Source organism: Colossoma macropomum, unplaced genomic scaffold (genome assembly GCF_904425465.1).
Source record: "Colossoma macropomum unplaced genomic scaffold, Colossoma_macropomum, whole genome shotgun sequence".
Classification (NCBI taxonomy): Eukaryota; Metazoa; Chordata; class Actinopteri; order Characiformes; family Serrasalmidae; genus Colossoma; species Colossoma macropomum.
The window spans coordinates 5,785,067-5,797,305 of record NW_023494809.1 but is presented as its reverse complement, the minus strand read 5'-3'; the positions used below and the strand labels follow the sequence as shown (position 1 = coordinate 5,797,305).

The following is a 12,239-nucleotide window of genomic DNA, read 5'->3' as shown; positions in this document are numbered from 1 at the left end:
ATACCGCTGAAAACCTTCTAAACTGGCTCTTCCGGTTACAAAATAAAAGGCCTAACCTTAAAAAAAGAAAAAAATTAAACAGGACTACAGCAAAGCGCCAACAATTACAATGAGAAACAGTACAACAACGATGCTCTGTAGACCCACTCAGTCAGTTAGCAACAGATATTTCTGTTGAGTTACAAACGCAGCAAAGTGAATAAAATAGCATAGCAGCCCAGTCCGTTCAGTCTGATCATCTGTCCAGTGTTGATTAACAGTATAGGATTTCGATATTGCTGCTGTGCGTCCAGTAAAAGATTTATTTTTAGCATCATTAGCAGCATTATAAGTATTATTATTGGACAAATCATTAACTTTAACTGTCTCTTAGGGGATTTTTCGTCAAATATCGATTTAGTTAGCCCTATCAGCCCATGTTTACAGGCTCACATGAAACAACAATAATTGAAATGAGATGGAAAAGAGAGGCGGTTGTTTTACAAGCTATTTATTTATGTATGTATGTATGGGGGTCATCCTCCTGCATCCCCTCCAGGTCGAGCTCTGAGTACAAAGTTTCTTCGGAGCCCCGCTGGTGACATCCTGTATAAACAAAAATATTACGTGGCTTACTAATGACTTAGTAAGGCGAGGGAATGAGATCACGGCTTACTAAGTCGTGGCCACGCATTAGGATCTCGTTCCCACGCTTTACTAAGTCGTGGCCACGATTTAATCATCCCATTCCCACGCCTTACTAAGTCGTGGCCACGCATTATTTTTATTTATACAGGATGTCACCAGCGGGGCTTCGTAAAAGTTTCTCAAAAGAATAAACTTCACTTTTGGCGTGTTTTTGTCGTCACTGACGCCAAGTGGCCGCTAGAGGCCGCTGTTTCTCCAGCAAAGGCGCTGAGCAGGCGGCGCTGTCTCCCAGACGCCGGACTGGAAAAGTGAAAAGCCAACCAGTGGAAACATCCCAGTGAAGACCCACTTCAGCAGCCAGAGGGACGGACACTCACTGAGAGAGACAGCGGAGCAGACACTGGGCGACTTTCTGTCCCACTGCACGGCTGCGAGGATGGAGCGGCTCTCTTTGGAGGGAGCGCGCGTTTAATCCCTGCTCAACTAAGAGAAGCGACTCCTGGGATTATTGCTGTTTCTGCGTGTTGAGGGTAAGTGGGCAGCTGTGTTTTGCGCAGGTGGGTGATGTTTTTATCTTGGAGTCATGTGTAAGAAGTTACTGACACAGTCTGCGTAGTTGTGGATGTTCTTTGTTTTCTTACGAGGCTGAAATTGCAGCTTCTTAATTGAATTTTCTGTTCCACCTTAAATGGCGCAGCAGTTACATTCCGGTGCCTGAGACGCCAGAACGTAACTGCTGCGCCATTTAAGGTGGAACGGAAAATTCACTTAAGAAGACAACTCAGACTTAGTTTTTTTTTTCTTTCAGTGGCTTAAAATGTGTTTGTGTTGCAGCTGACAGTGAAGTTTAATGCAACTCGGTCTACTTTTGATTCAGATAGACGTAGATTAATCTACAAAACAACTTATTACCGTGGAATATAAATATATATATGCAAAGTAAAACGAGAAATGTGAACAAACTGTGTGTGAAGTATACAGAAACCACATATACTGACAAAAATGCTGACACTGTCAGCAATAATACCAAAAATCACGAAATATCAGCCACTTTAAGAAGATTAATTGGCACTGTGGAGCTTTAATAAGCCCAGGTGCTGCTTATTAATCCACACCAGTTCATCTGAGTTCATCTTCCCACTCAATCAGTGCTGCTGATTCACTGAAGATGGATTGATGATGATGATGATGATGATTAGCCTCCAAAACATTTTGAACCATGACCAATACATGTCCAAAAGTTTGTTAGTTTTCTCTGTAGTGAAGGGTATTAAAGGGGAACTCCACCAGTTTTTCAAAAAATTCTGTGTAATTAAATGGTTAAGGTGTAAACAGAGTGGTTCAGAGTGGTTTGGTGTGAAACGCTCTGTTCTAGATAAACTTGCCGAGTCAGAACTGTTCACAGTGGTGGTGATAGGAACCAGACGTCCACCTCTAAAAGCCCCCTCACAGAAAGTTACTACATGAAATGGTTATGAATTCATGCGTAAAAAAGGTGGTTCTTTAAGGATTCTTTAGTAAAGAAAATGGTTCTACATAGAACAACGAACACTCACAGAACCCTTTGCATGATTAAATGGTTCTTTGCATAGTGAGATGGTTCTTCAGACCAATGGAGAATGTAGATGTTGCTGTAGATGGTTCTATATAGCACCAAAAACGGTTCTTCTATTGTAATGAGCTTGACATCGTAACAGTAGAAGAACCCTTGTCGGTGCTATATAGAACCCTTTTCAAAAAGCTTGTATATAGAATAGTCTACAGCACATTCTCCATCAATCTGAAGAACCATTTTACGATACAAAGAACCCTTTAATCATACAAAGCATTCTTTGAGTGTTCATGGTTCCATATAGAACCATTTTCTTTACTAAAGAACCCTTGAAGGACCATCGTTTTAAAGAGTGTGCTGAGAAAGGGTTCTTTGATCGTAACAGTAGTGGAACCTACTCTTCTTCTTCAGGTAATTAAATAGAACCGGTTTTCCATCAAAGACAAGAACCACTTGACCATGAAAAGAACAGTTTATGATTTCAAATGTTTCTTTGAGTGTTTATGGTTCTGTAAAGAAGCCTTGAAGAACCATTTCACTAAACCATGCAGTCCATTGGCACTCAGTTCTCCACTTCTCATTTATGGCCATTTTTATGCTTACAAAGCCAAACCTGGAACTGTCCAGACGCTGCTCGAGTACCTGAGTCCATTTCCCGTTCTACAGCAAAGAGAAGGCATGGTTCTCTTTAGCTTGTGTGACCACAGGATTTCTCATGTGAATCTAAACACTTAAAAAGATGGTTCTTTAGTAAAGAAACCCTATAAAGAATGGTCCTATACAGAGCCATGAACATTCACAGAACCATTTGCATGATTAAAGCATGGTGAAAACGTTCTTCAGATTGAGAATGTGCTGTAGATGGTTCTATATGGAACCTTTTTGAAAGGGTTCTATATAGCACCAAAAAAGGTTCTTCTATTGTTATGATATCAAGCTTGTTATAATAGAAGAACAGTTTTGGTGCTATGTAGAACTCTTTTCAGAAAGGTTCTTTAAGTGCTTATGATTCTATATAGAGTCATTGTCTTACTAAAGAACCCTTGAAGAACCATCATTTTTAGGAGTATAGCATAAACTGAGTTTGGTTTTATGGATAAAGTCATGCTCAGAGATTCCAGCTAAATATGTTTCCATATATATATATATATATATATATATATATATATATATATATACATATATGTATATATATATATATATATATATACACGGCACCACGCTCAAATTCAGTGAGCTCTTTAGACCCATTCTTTCACTAATGTGTGTAAAGGCAGGCTGCATGGCCAGGTGCTTGATTTTGTACACCTGTGGCAATGAGACTGAATGAAATGCCTGAACTCAGTGATTAAGAGGTGTGTCCCAATACTTTTGTCTATGGTGTTTATTGTGAAAACTTCTTGAAGTGTGACAGTATTACTTTTTTGACAGAAGTCAATGTTTCCAATAAAAAGCCACTTTATACTTTCTACCGCTTCACTGTGACTGACCTGAATTACCCTCTACACCCATCACTACATTATCAAAATGCATACAAACGACTGCACTGTCCCTAGATGAACCCTGAATGTGTGGCACTGTGGCAGTGGGTTAGGCTAGTTAAACTCTTTAGGCTAATTAAACTCTTTAGACAGGGATTAAACCTAGTCCTGGACTTCATTTAGCTTTCAATGGAGATTTCCATTCAAAACGCTGGGCATTCCTGAACTAGACTTAATCCATGTCCAAGAAACCAACCCCTAAACTAGGAGTCGGCAACATGCAGCTCCAGAGCCGTCTCTTTTACTGCCGTGTTGCGGCTCCACAGCAGAATCAGATTAGTAGGTAAGAATAAAATAATCCTCCTTTACAGTAAAATAAAGCTCTGCTGATCGTTCAACACAGTTTAACAATAAATGGTCTTAAACTCTGGAGTTAATGTAGAACTGCTAATTCACCCTTTAACCCTGAAGATCAGCGCAGACTGCTGGTCACCATAGCAACACAGACAACAATCTCGCCTAGCTAGTAGCTAACGAAACGGCAAAGAGAGAGATTTAAGACGAACATCGATAATTTGGAGACGAATGGACTTATTTGTGTTTATAATCACTCCAGCTGGTTTCCTGATACGTTTAATCTGCAACGAGAAACGGAAACACTAAAGAGTTTTGAGGCTGAAGCCAGTTTCTCATTCACCAGCTTGTTGTTTGAATTTTCCTGTTCCACCTTAAATGGTGCAGCAGGTAGCTACATAGTTAGTTACATTCTGGTGCCTCAGGCACCATTTAGGGTAGAACGGGAAAATTAGAACAAGAAACCGGCGAACGAGAAGCGACTCCAGCCTCGTAAAAAGGCGAACGTTGTGAGGCATATTACAAGAAATTATTCCTCTTTTCCTGCCAGAGATGTGAGAAAAGCAGCTATAGCTGAGCTAAAACTTAAAGCAGAGCAAAGTCAGTTTGCATTTTTGTTTATATTATATGTTTTAGCCTATACTAGCACATCAGCACATACTGAGACATAGTTACAGCCAAGGTGGTAAAATGGTCATGAAATATTGAGGCTCCCAAGGTGGTTTGATTTTTGTTAAAAGGACAAAGTGGCTCTTCTTAACTTTTCGGTTGTGACCCCTGCCCTAAACAGTCATGACTGTTTTAGGCTATGCAATATTAGTGCCAGTGGTGTAACTTACAACTTTTAGCACAGGCGTACAGAAGATTAGCTGTTTTTTAGGAGATAAGCCTTATCTTTAACTTAATATTCCAGCAAATCCCACCTCCTGCTCTGGGATTAGCTGTTTTGTCGAAATTCCAGTGGAGGAAAAAATTACTAACAGTTGTGAGATGGTGTTGTAGCCTCGAGCGGTATGCCAAGCCTCTGTTATGCTTATACCTAGCTTTCCTTAGACTTTGATAGGCTTCAGTGATGCACAAATTAGCTCTCAAAGCTTTGGCTATTCGTACAGTATATTTAAGTCTCCTCTAATAATCCGGTCACAAAAAAGATAACAAGCCATCTTTCTCCAAAGGTGCCTGCGGCCTTGCGAGCGTCTTCATGTAATTGTAATGGCTGATGAGCAGATCACATCCCGGCGAGTAATTGCTTGCTGGCAGATGAATGGGAGGAAGGCTAATGAGATGGGCTAACTTTCAAGTTGCAGTAAAATCCACGTAATCTCTTCTTCCTACAGCCACAATGCTTCGGCAGCTCAGCAGACATAACCATGATAGGCTTCAGATCCGGCATTGTCTTTCGAGACATTTCCCTGAGCTTCTTTGCGGCTCTGCCAGCTGTCATGATTTTTTTTTCTTTAGCATGATAGTGTTGGGAAGATAAATGACCCCATTGTCACACTGAGAATGGAGTAATAAAATATTATAATGCTGTAGGTTAATAAAGAGCCCCTTCTGGATGGGAGATAATGTTCAGAAACGTATGCCTCTTGGGATCGTTTCATGATTAGTAAGGGTCATTGTTTCTTCTCTATAATATGGCTTTGTAGTGCTGTCCCGTAATGGCCCGCGCTCGCTATCTCAAAAATAATCAAAGCCAGGAGACCAGTGGCCTCAGACCCGCAGAAATGATTAAAGATGTGAAGTGAACTGAGGGCGAGAGCCGACGGAGCGGGGTCATCTCGCGCTCACCGGCCCATTCATCATCCCCCACTACTTCAGCATGCAGGCCATTAGGTGCTACTTATCAAGGCCACTTTGCTGCTCCGAAGCGCAAACTGTCCAAAGTAAACCAAAGTAAGTTTTGGGCTGCGTCCAAAAATATGTTTTATTCAATATATGATGCAATATTTTGGGCTATGTCCAAAACTGTGCCCTGTTCACTGTGTAGTGCACTATTTTGAACTATGTTTGACACTACGCCCGGTTCACTAATTAGTGCACGATTTTGGGATTTTGTCCAAAACTATTTCCTATTCACTATGTTTTGCACTGACCCTGACACCATGCCGTATTCACCATTTTAATGCATTATTTTGGACTAAGTCAACACTATTCCCTATTCACTACATGGTGCACTATGTTGAACTATGACTAAAATAGTGTATAGTGAATAGGACAGTTCTAAACATAACACAAAATAGTGCCCTATATAATGAATGTATAGTAGACTTAACACAAAATAGTGCACTATGTAATGAATGTATAGTAGACTTAACCCAAAATAGTGCACTATGTAATGAATATTTAGTAGACTTAACATAAATAGTGCACTATGTAATGAATATATAGTAGACTTAACACAAAATAGTGCACTATGTAATGAAAATAGAGTGGGCTTAACACAAAATAGTGCACTATATAATGAACATATTGTGGGCTTAACACAAAATAGTGGACTGTATAGTAAATATATAGTGGGCATAACAAAATAGTCCACTATATAACAGATGTATAGTGGGCTTAACACAAAATAATGGACTCCCAGTCTATGACATTTTAATTTGGACTACATGTGGATATTTGGGGGAATTATATAGATGTTTTATACCAGACATATCAGCCAATCAAAATCCCACAGATCTTCTTACACAACTTTCTCCAAAAAACTAATCTAGATCACACTGTGCTTTAGATTCATAGTAATTACAGAGAAATTTATAGTGATGACTGGGTAATAAGCCTGTAGATTAAGTGGTTAAATCTCTATGAAAAGCGAGGAGCTCAGTGTTCTACAGTGGGAGAGGGTCGGGCAGCGGGAGCGGCGTGTGGTGTGATGATATGACAGCGGGTGAATGGAGGCGGTGGGCTCCTGAGGGAGAAGCTAATGGCACTGTGAGAGATCAGATAAGGCCGCAGTGGCACTTCCCCTGGCGAGACATGCACACTGCCACACAAAAACACCCCAGAGGAACAGCGCAGAGTAAAATTGGGGTTCTTTATGGGTGATGAATCCGAGGCCCTGATTTCCTGCTGCTCCATTACCGAGGCGCTGATGTCTGCTCATTGCTTTAGCGGACCGCTCCGGCCCAGACAACGAGAGAGTGAGGTCTGCGGCCGTATCTCGTGTAGAGCCATTTCCACGTTTGTTCATCTTTTTTAAATGTCCATATCTCCCTCGGAGCGCTCACCGCCTCAGTACTTCAGCGTATCAGCAGTTCTCCATGTCCGAAGTAATCTTGCAAATGAAACACAGTGTGAGCTTCTTCTTCGCGTTATTGCTGTGAAATGTTGTGTTTGGCCAAAGATCAAATCAGGGTTTCCAGTGTTACACCAAATGTAGTCAGTCATTCAAGACATGATTGGTGTCTGAAGTTGGTACTTCTTCAGTTTTGTACTGGCGCTGTGAGGCTAATCTGGCTAATCAAACAATGAAAGCTAACAGCCACCTGTTAGCACAGTGTTGAGTCAAAGCCTTCGTTTACGCTGCAGGTAAAGGGGCCCGAATCTGATTTTCTCACCAAATCCGATTTTTTTGTTTGTCTGTTCACATGTCTTTTAAATGTGATCTGTATGTGACATCAGTCTGAACAGATCAGCTCCTAAACTGACCCACATGCACAAAAGAACAGAGCTTCACGTGGCTCGTCCAGAGGTAAACAGTCATGACGGCCAGTGAACGCCAGTCGCTCCCGGAGCTTCAGTTTCATCTTCGCCAGCATCACAGGAGCGAGTATAAAGTTCCAGTGGTTGACAGCTGGACTCATCACCCACAGTGTGTTTGAGTTCGCTGTAAAAGGGCTCGTTATTCGGCCACTTCTTTGGTTCGTGTCCTCGGATTCTTTTAACTGGTCTCTGACGCTGCAGCCTCGGCCTCCTCCGGCCACGTTCGGCCGTTCCGTTTGAACACGGAGTGGTTTGATGAGTCTCTTCTAATTTTATGGTACAGAAACATCAGACTAAATGTTTATGAATCTCAGCAGTGTTAAATTATGACGAAGGTCGAGTTGGACTGACGTAAAAGTCGCATGAATTCCGATCTGGCTGTTCAGACAGAGTGGCATTGCCGCAGATCGGATAAGTATCGGATTTTAGTACCACATATGAAAGCGTCTCAAATCTGAATTGAAAATGTCAGATTCAGTGTGTTTGTCTGTTCACACTGACACACAGACACATATCTGAGTCACATATGAAGAAAAAGATCGGATTTGGGCCACTTTTACCTGCTGTGTAAACGTAGCATATGTGGTTTCTGACAGTAATTTAGTAAAAATGGACAGAAAGTCTATTTGATTAACAACACGACACAGTTTGAAGCAAGAGTGATGGATTAGCTATGCAGTTAGCGCCATGCTAACTCGTGGCTATAGTAGTGTGTTTGCCTGAAGCTTGTAATTCCTACACTCTTAAAAAGATGTTTGTTTATTGGTTCTTTAGTAAAGGAAATGGTTCTTCTCAGAACCTTCCCTGCTGAAAAAGCACCATCAGAAACCATGAGGATTAAAACCTAGTGGTTTTGCTTTCGGTTGGGAATTGGCTTGACTGTTTTGAGGCCACTAGTTTCCTTAGATTGATGGAGAATGTGTTCTTTATGGTTCTATACGGAACCTTTTTGAAAATGGTTCTATGTAGCACCAATAATGGTTCTGCAATTTTTACGATGTCAAGCTTGCAACAATAGCAGAACCCTTTGTGGTGCTATATAGGACCATATCCAACACATTCTCCATCAATCTGAAGAACAATTTCACCATGTAAAGAACCATTTGAGCATGCAAATGGTTCTATATAGAACTCATGGTTCTAAGGAGAGCCATTGCCTCTACTAACGGCAGTGACTTACATCTTTTTTAACAGTGTACTAAAATCGGGATGGTGTGCATCAATGTGCAGCACTTTAGTCTTGTCAGTAAATACATACATACATCCATCATCTAAACTGCTTATCCCGCGGTGGGGTGCTGGAGCCAATCCCAGCTGTCATTGGGCGGAAGGCAGGATACACCCTGGACAGGTCGCCAGTCCATCGCAGGGCTTGTCAGTAAATAATTATCAGATTTATTTATGTTTAATTATCTGATATATTTATGTTCACTATTTTTTGTTTTTACTTTTTATGGCGTGAGAGTTAGCTAGCTTGCTAACTGCACCAAATTTGTGTTTTTTTGGTGAACGTGTGTGTGTGTGTGTGTGTGTGTGTGTGTGTAGCACATAATTTTTTTAATATACATAAACGTATAACATATAATGTGTGATGGAGATCTGTTAGAGCGATTACTCAACTAAGATGAAATATTTTAATTCAATAACTTTTTTAATCATAACTAAGAAAGTTTTATTTCCTGCTAACTTGCTAACTGGGTTCGATTCCCCGGCTGGGCAACCAGGATTCTTTCCATGTGGAGTTTGCAGGTTCTCCGTGTGTTTGTGTGGGTTTCCTCCCACAGTCCATGCAGCCATGGCAGTTGGAGATGCTAAACTGGCCCTAGATGTGTGTGTGTGTGCATGTGTGTGTGTGTGTGTGTGTGTGTGTGTGTGTGTGTGAATGTATATGTCTGCTGTCTGCCCTGTGATGGACTGCCGGCCTGTCCAGGGTGTTTCCTGCCTTCTGACCAATGAGCGCTTTGATAGGCTCCAGCTCCCCCCTGCGACCCAGGAGGATAAGTGGGTTAGATGATGAATGAATGAACGAATGAATGAATGAATGAATGAATGAATGGTGCTGTATTGAGAATGTCTTCAAGTATAGTGACACTATGGCTCAGACACCAAACATGGCTGATTTGCTACAGGTGAAAATTTTATGAATCAGATTTTGGCCAAATTATAGCTTTAACTGTGTTTAATTTATATCTGAAAGGTTTCTTTGAGTGTGTGAGCTGGCGTATCAGCGTTGTAACTCTTTGTGCTGTTGTGTAATGGCTCCTTTGTTCCAGACGTCTTGCTGGGCTCACAGTGTGCTCTCCGCAGGTAGCTTGCGGAGCGGGCCGTGGTGCGCTTCGTCATTCTGGGCTCTGCTTTCTTCAAGTGTCGCTGTGACTGACATCTGTGACATTTCGCTGTAGTTAGCCAGACAGGCTGTAATCACGCCGGCTTTGTGGGCTGAGCGGTAAATGACTTTTGCACCATAATTGACTGTTTTATGGCCGGGGAGGAAAGTGCTGGTCGCTGAAAGTTACCTGCAGACCTGTGTGTGTTTAAGGTTGCTCCGCCGTCTCATTTCTCGGATTTGACAGGCCTGCTGTGGGTAAATGGTGGGATTTGTCTGTGGAGTGTCTCTGCGATGGATGTGTTGGTGTTACGCGTCTCGGTGGGCTCCAGGTTGATGGCATGGTTTCAGATTAGAGGGATCAGAAGTGCGGTGTTGGGCAGCTGCAGAGCTTCTCGTGCTCGTGATTCGCTGAAAGCGGGCAGATAACGGTCAGCTGGGTGGGTTCACGAAAATAAATTGCAGGATTGACTCTCTTTAACGCTTCAGGAAGCCTCTGATCTCCAAAATCCCCCCTCCTTTACTCGGCTTCTCCAGCAGCTCCAAACTAAGACTTCTTCTACTTTAGGAGGAGCACCATCTGACTGCAGCTCTCAAAATGTCGAATAATAGATCATTTTATGATATAGTGACAGCCCCATATGCAAAAAATGTATTTACATTTCCATATATGTAAATATTACAAATTGACTTTATTACGTTTCATATAGATGTTGTTGCTTTTGAAACAGAACTATTTATCTCCACAACTGTAATTTTACAGGAGAAGGAAAATGTAAGTTAATTTTATTCTAAGTCATCTTTAACTGTTTATGCAAGATTTTGTTCTGACAGTGATAATATGTGCATATCGCTGCTGTCGGATCAAAACCTCGTTCTCCAAAATGATAACTTCACAGGAGAAGCCAAAAACACACTTTAGACAGTTAACATAGAAAAGACAGTAGGTCTTTTCAAATATATCAAAAACTGAAAAACGACAAAAATGGAGACACAAGGTTTTGTTCTGATATGTTGTCATATATACAAACTAGGGGTGGGCGATATGGAAAACAATGCAATATCACTATACTTGAAAATGTTTTCTAGATGCTCAATACTTATCACGGTGTTTTAATGTAGAGTTCTATTACTTTGATAAGTTAGAACAGACAAAAAAGCCCAGCAGAGCCACGTTTACAGCAATACTGTCAAAATGATGAACACGATGATCATACAATGATTTTTATTCAACATTTTACGCTGTAAATCCAGTTAAACAGGACTAATTATACACTCTTTGTAATAACACATTCAGCCAGTGTTCATGTTCTCACAACATCTACGATATACTCAGAAAAGCATATTAAACCATCGTTTATCACGATAATTATAAAGTATTGTCATATTGCCCACCCCTTATTCAAACATAGCACAATATACAGAGTGATTCAAAAAGATTCATCTGATTTCAAGATGATTTATTTCACTTGTAAATCATTACAGATCAATGCAGTGAATTGTAAATGGTTTAAGTGAGCATAACTTTTATTATGTAATTGTACAAGGTCTCAGTATGAACCTCCTCCAGCTGTACAGACAACATCAACACCATAGTCAGATTCATCCCATACTGGATTGAGCATGTCGGGTGTCGCTGCACTCACGGCTCTTTCAGTGGGATTTCAGATCATCCAGTGTTGTGGAACCAACGCCGAATGCTCTGAGCTGTTGGAGCTTCACTGGCCACGAAAATCACCCTGCACAGTTATGACTGATTCACTCTTATTGAAGTGGAGAACGCAGAACGCTTTCTGCTCAGGGGTCTCATCTCCTCTCAGACTGAAGGGAGCCATCTTCCACTGACAGTCAGAAACTCTATGACCCCCTCTTTCAGTTGGATTGTGATTGGTTCCTAGGCGCCTCACAGTTGTAAAAATATGGCCCTTTAAATATATATATATATATATATATATATATATATATATATGTATATATATATATATATGTATATATATGTATATATATATGTATATGTATGTATATATATATATATATATATATATAATAATACGTTTTTGAACATCAACATGTACAGTATATCTAATATGTAACAGATGGTTCTTCAAGGGTTCTGTATAGAACCACGAACACCCAAAGAACCATTTGCATGGTTCTCTGCATGGTGAAATCGTTCTTCAGCTTGATGGAGAAT

At 40.8% G+C, this 12,239-nt stretch overlaps 1 protein-coding gene across 1 annotated transcript in view; it reads left to right on the top strand.

Annotated features, from left to right (window-relative positions):
* The first annotated feature begins 997 nt into the window (after nucleotides 1-997).
* The window catches only part of cpne4a (copine IVa), a 136,881-nt gene continuing 125,639 nt past the window's right edge, over nucleotides 998-12,239 (top strand). The window contains exon 1 of the mRNA XM_036558645.1: nucleotides 998-1,157. The gene's annotated coding sequence lies outside the window, so the exon portion shown is untranslated. The remainder of the gene's footprint in view (nucleotides 1,158-12,239) is intronic.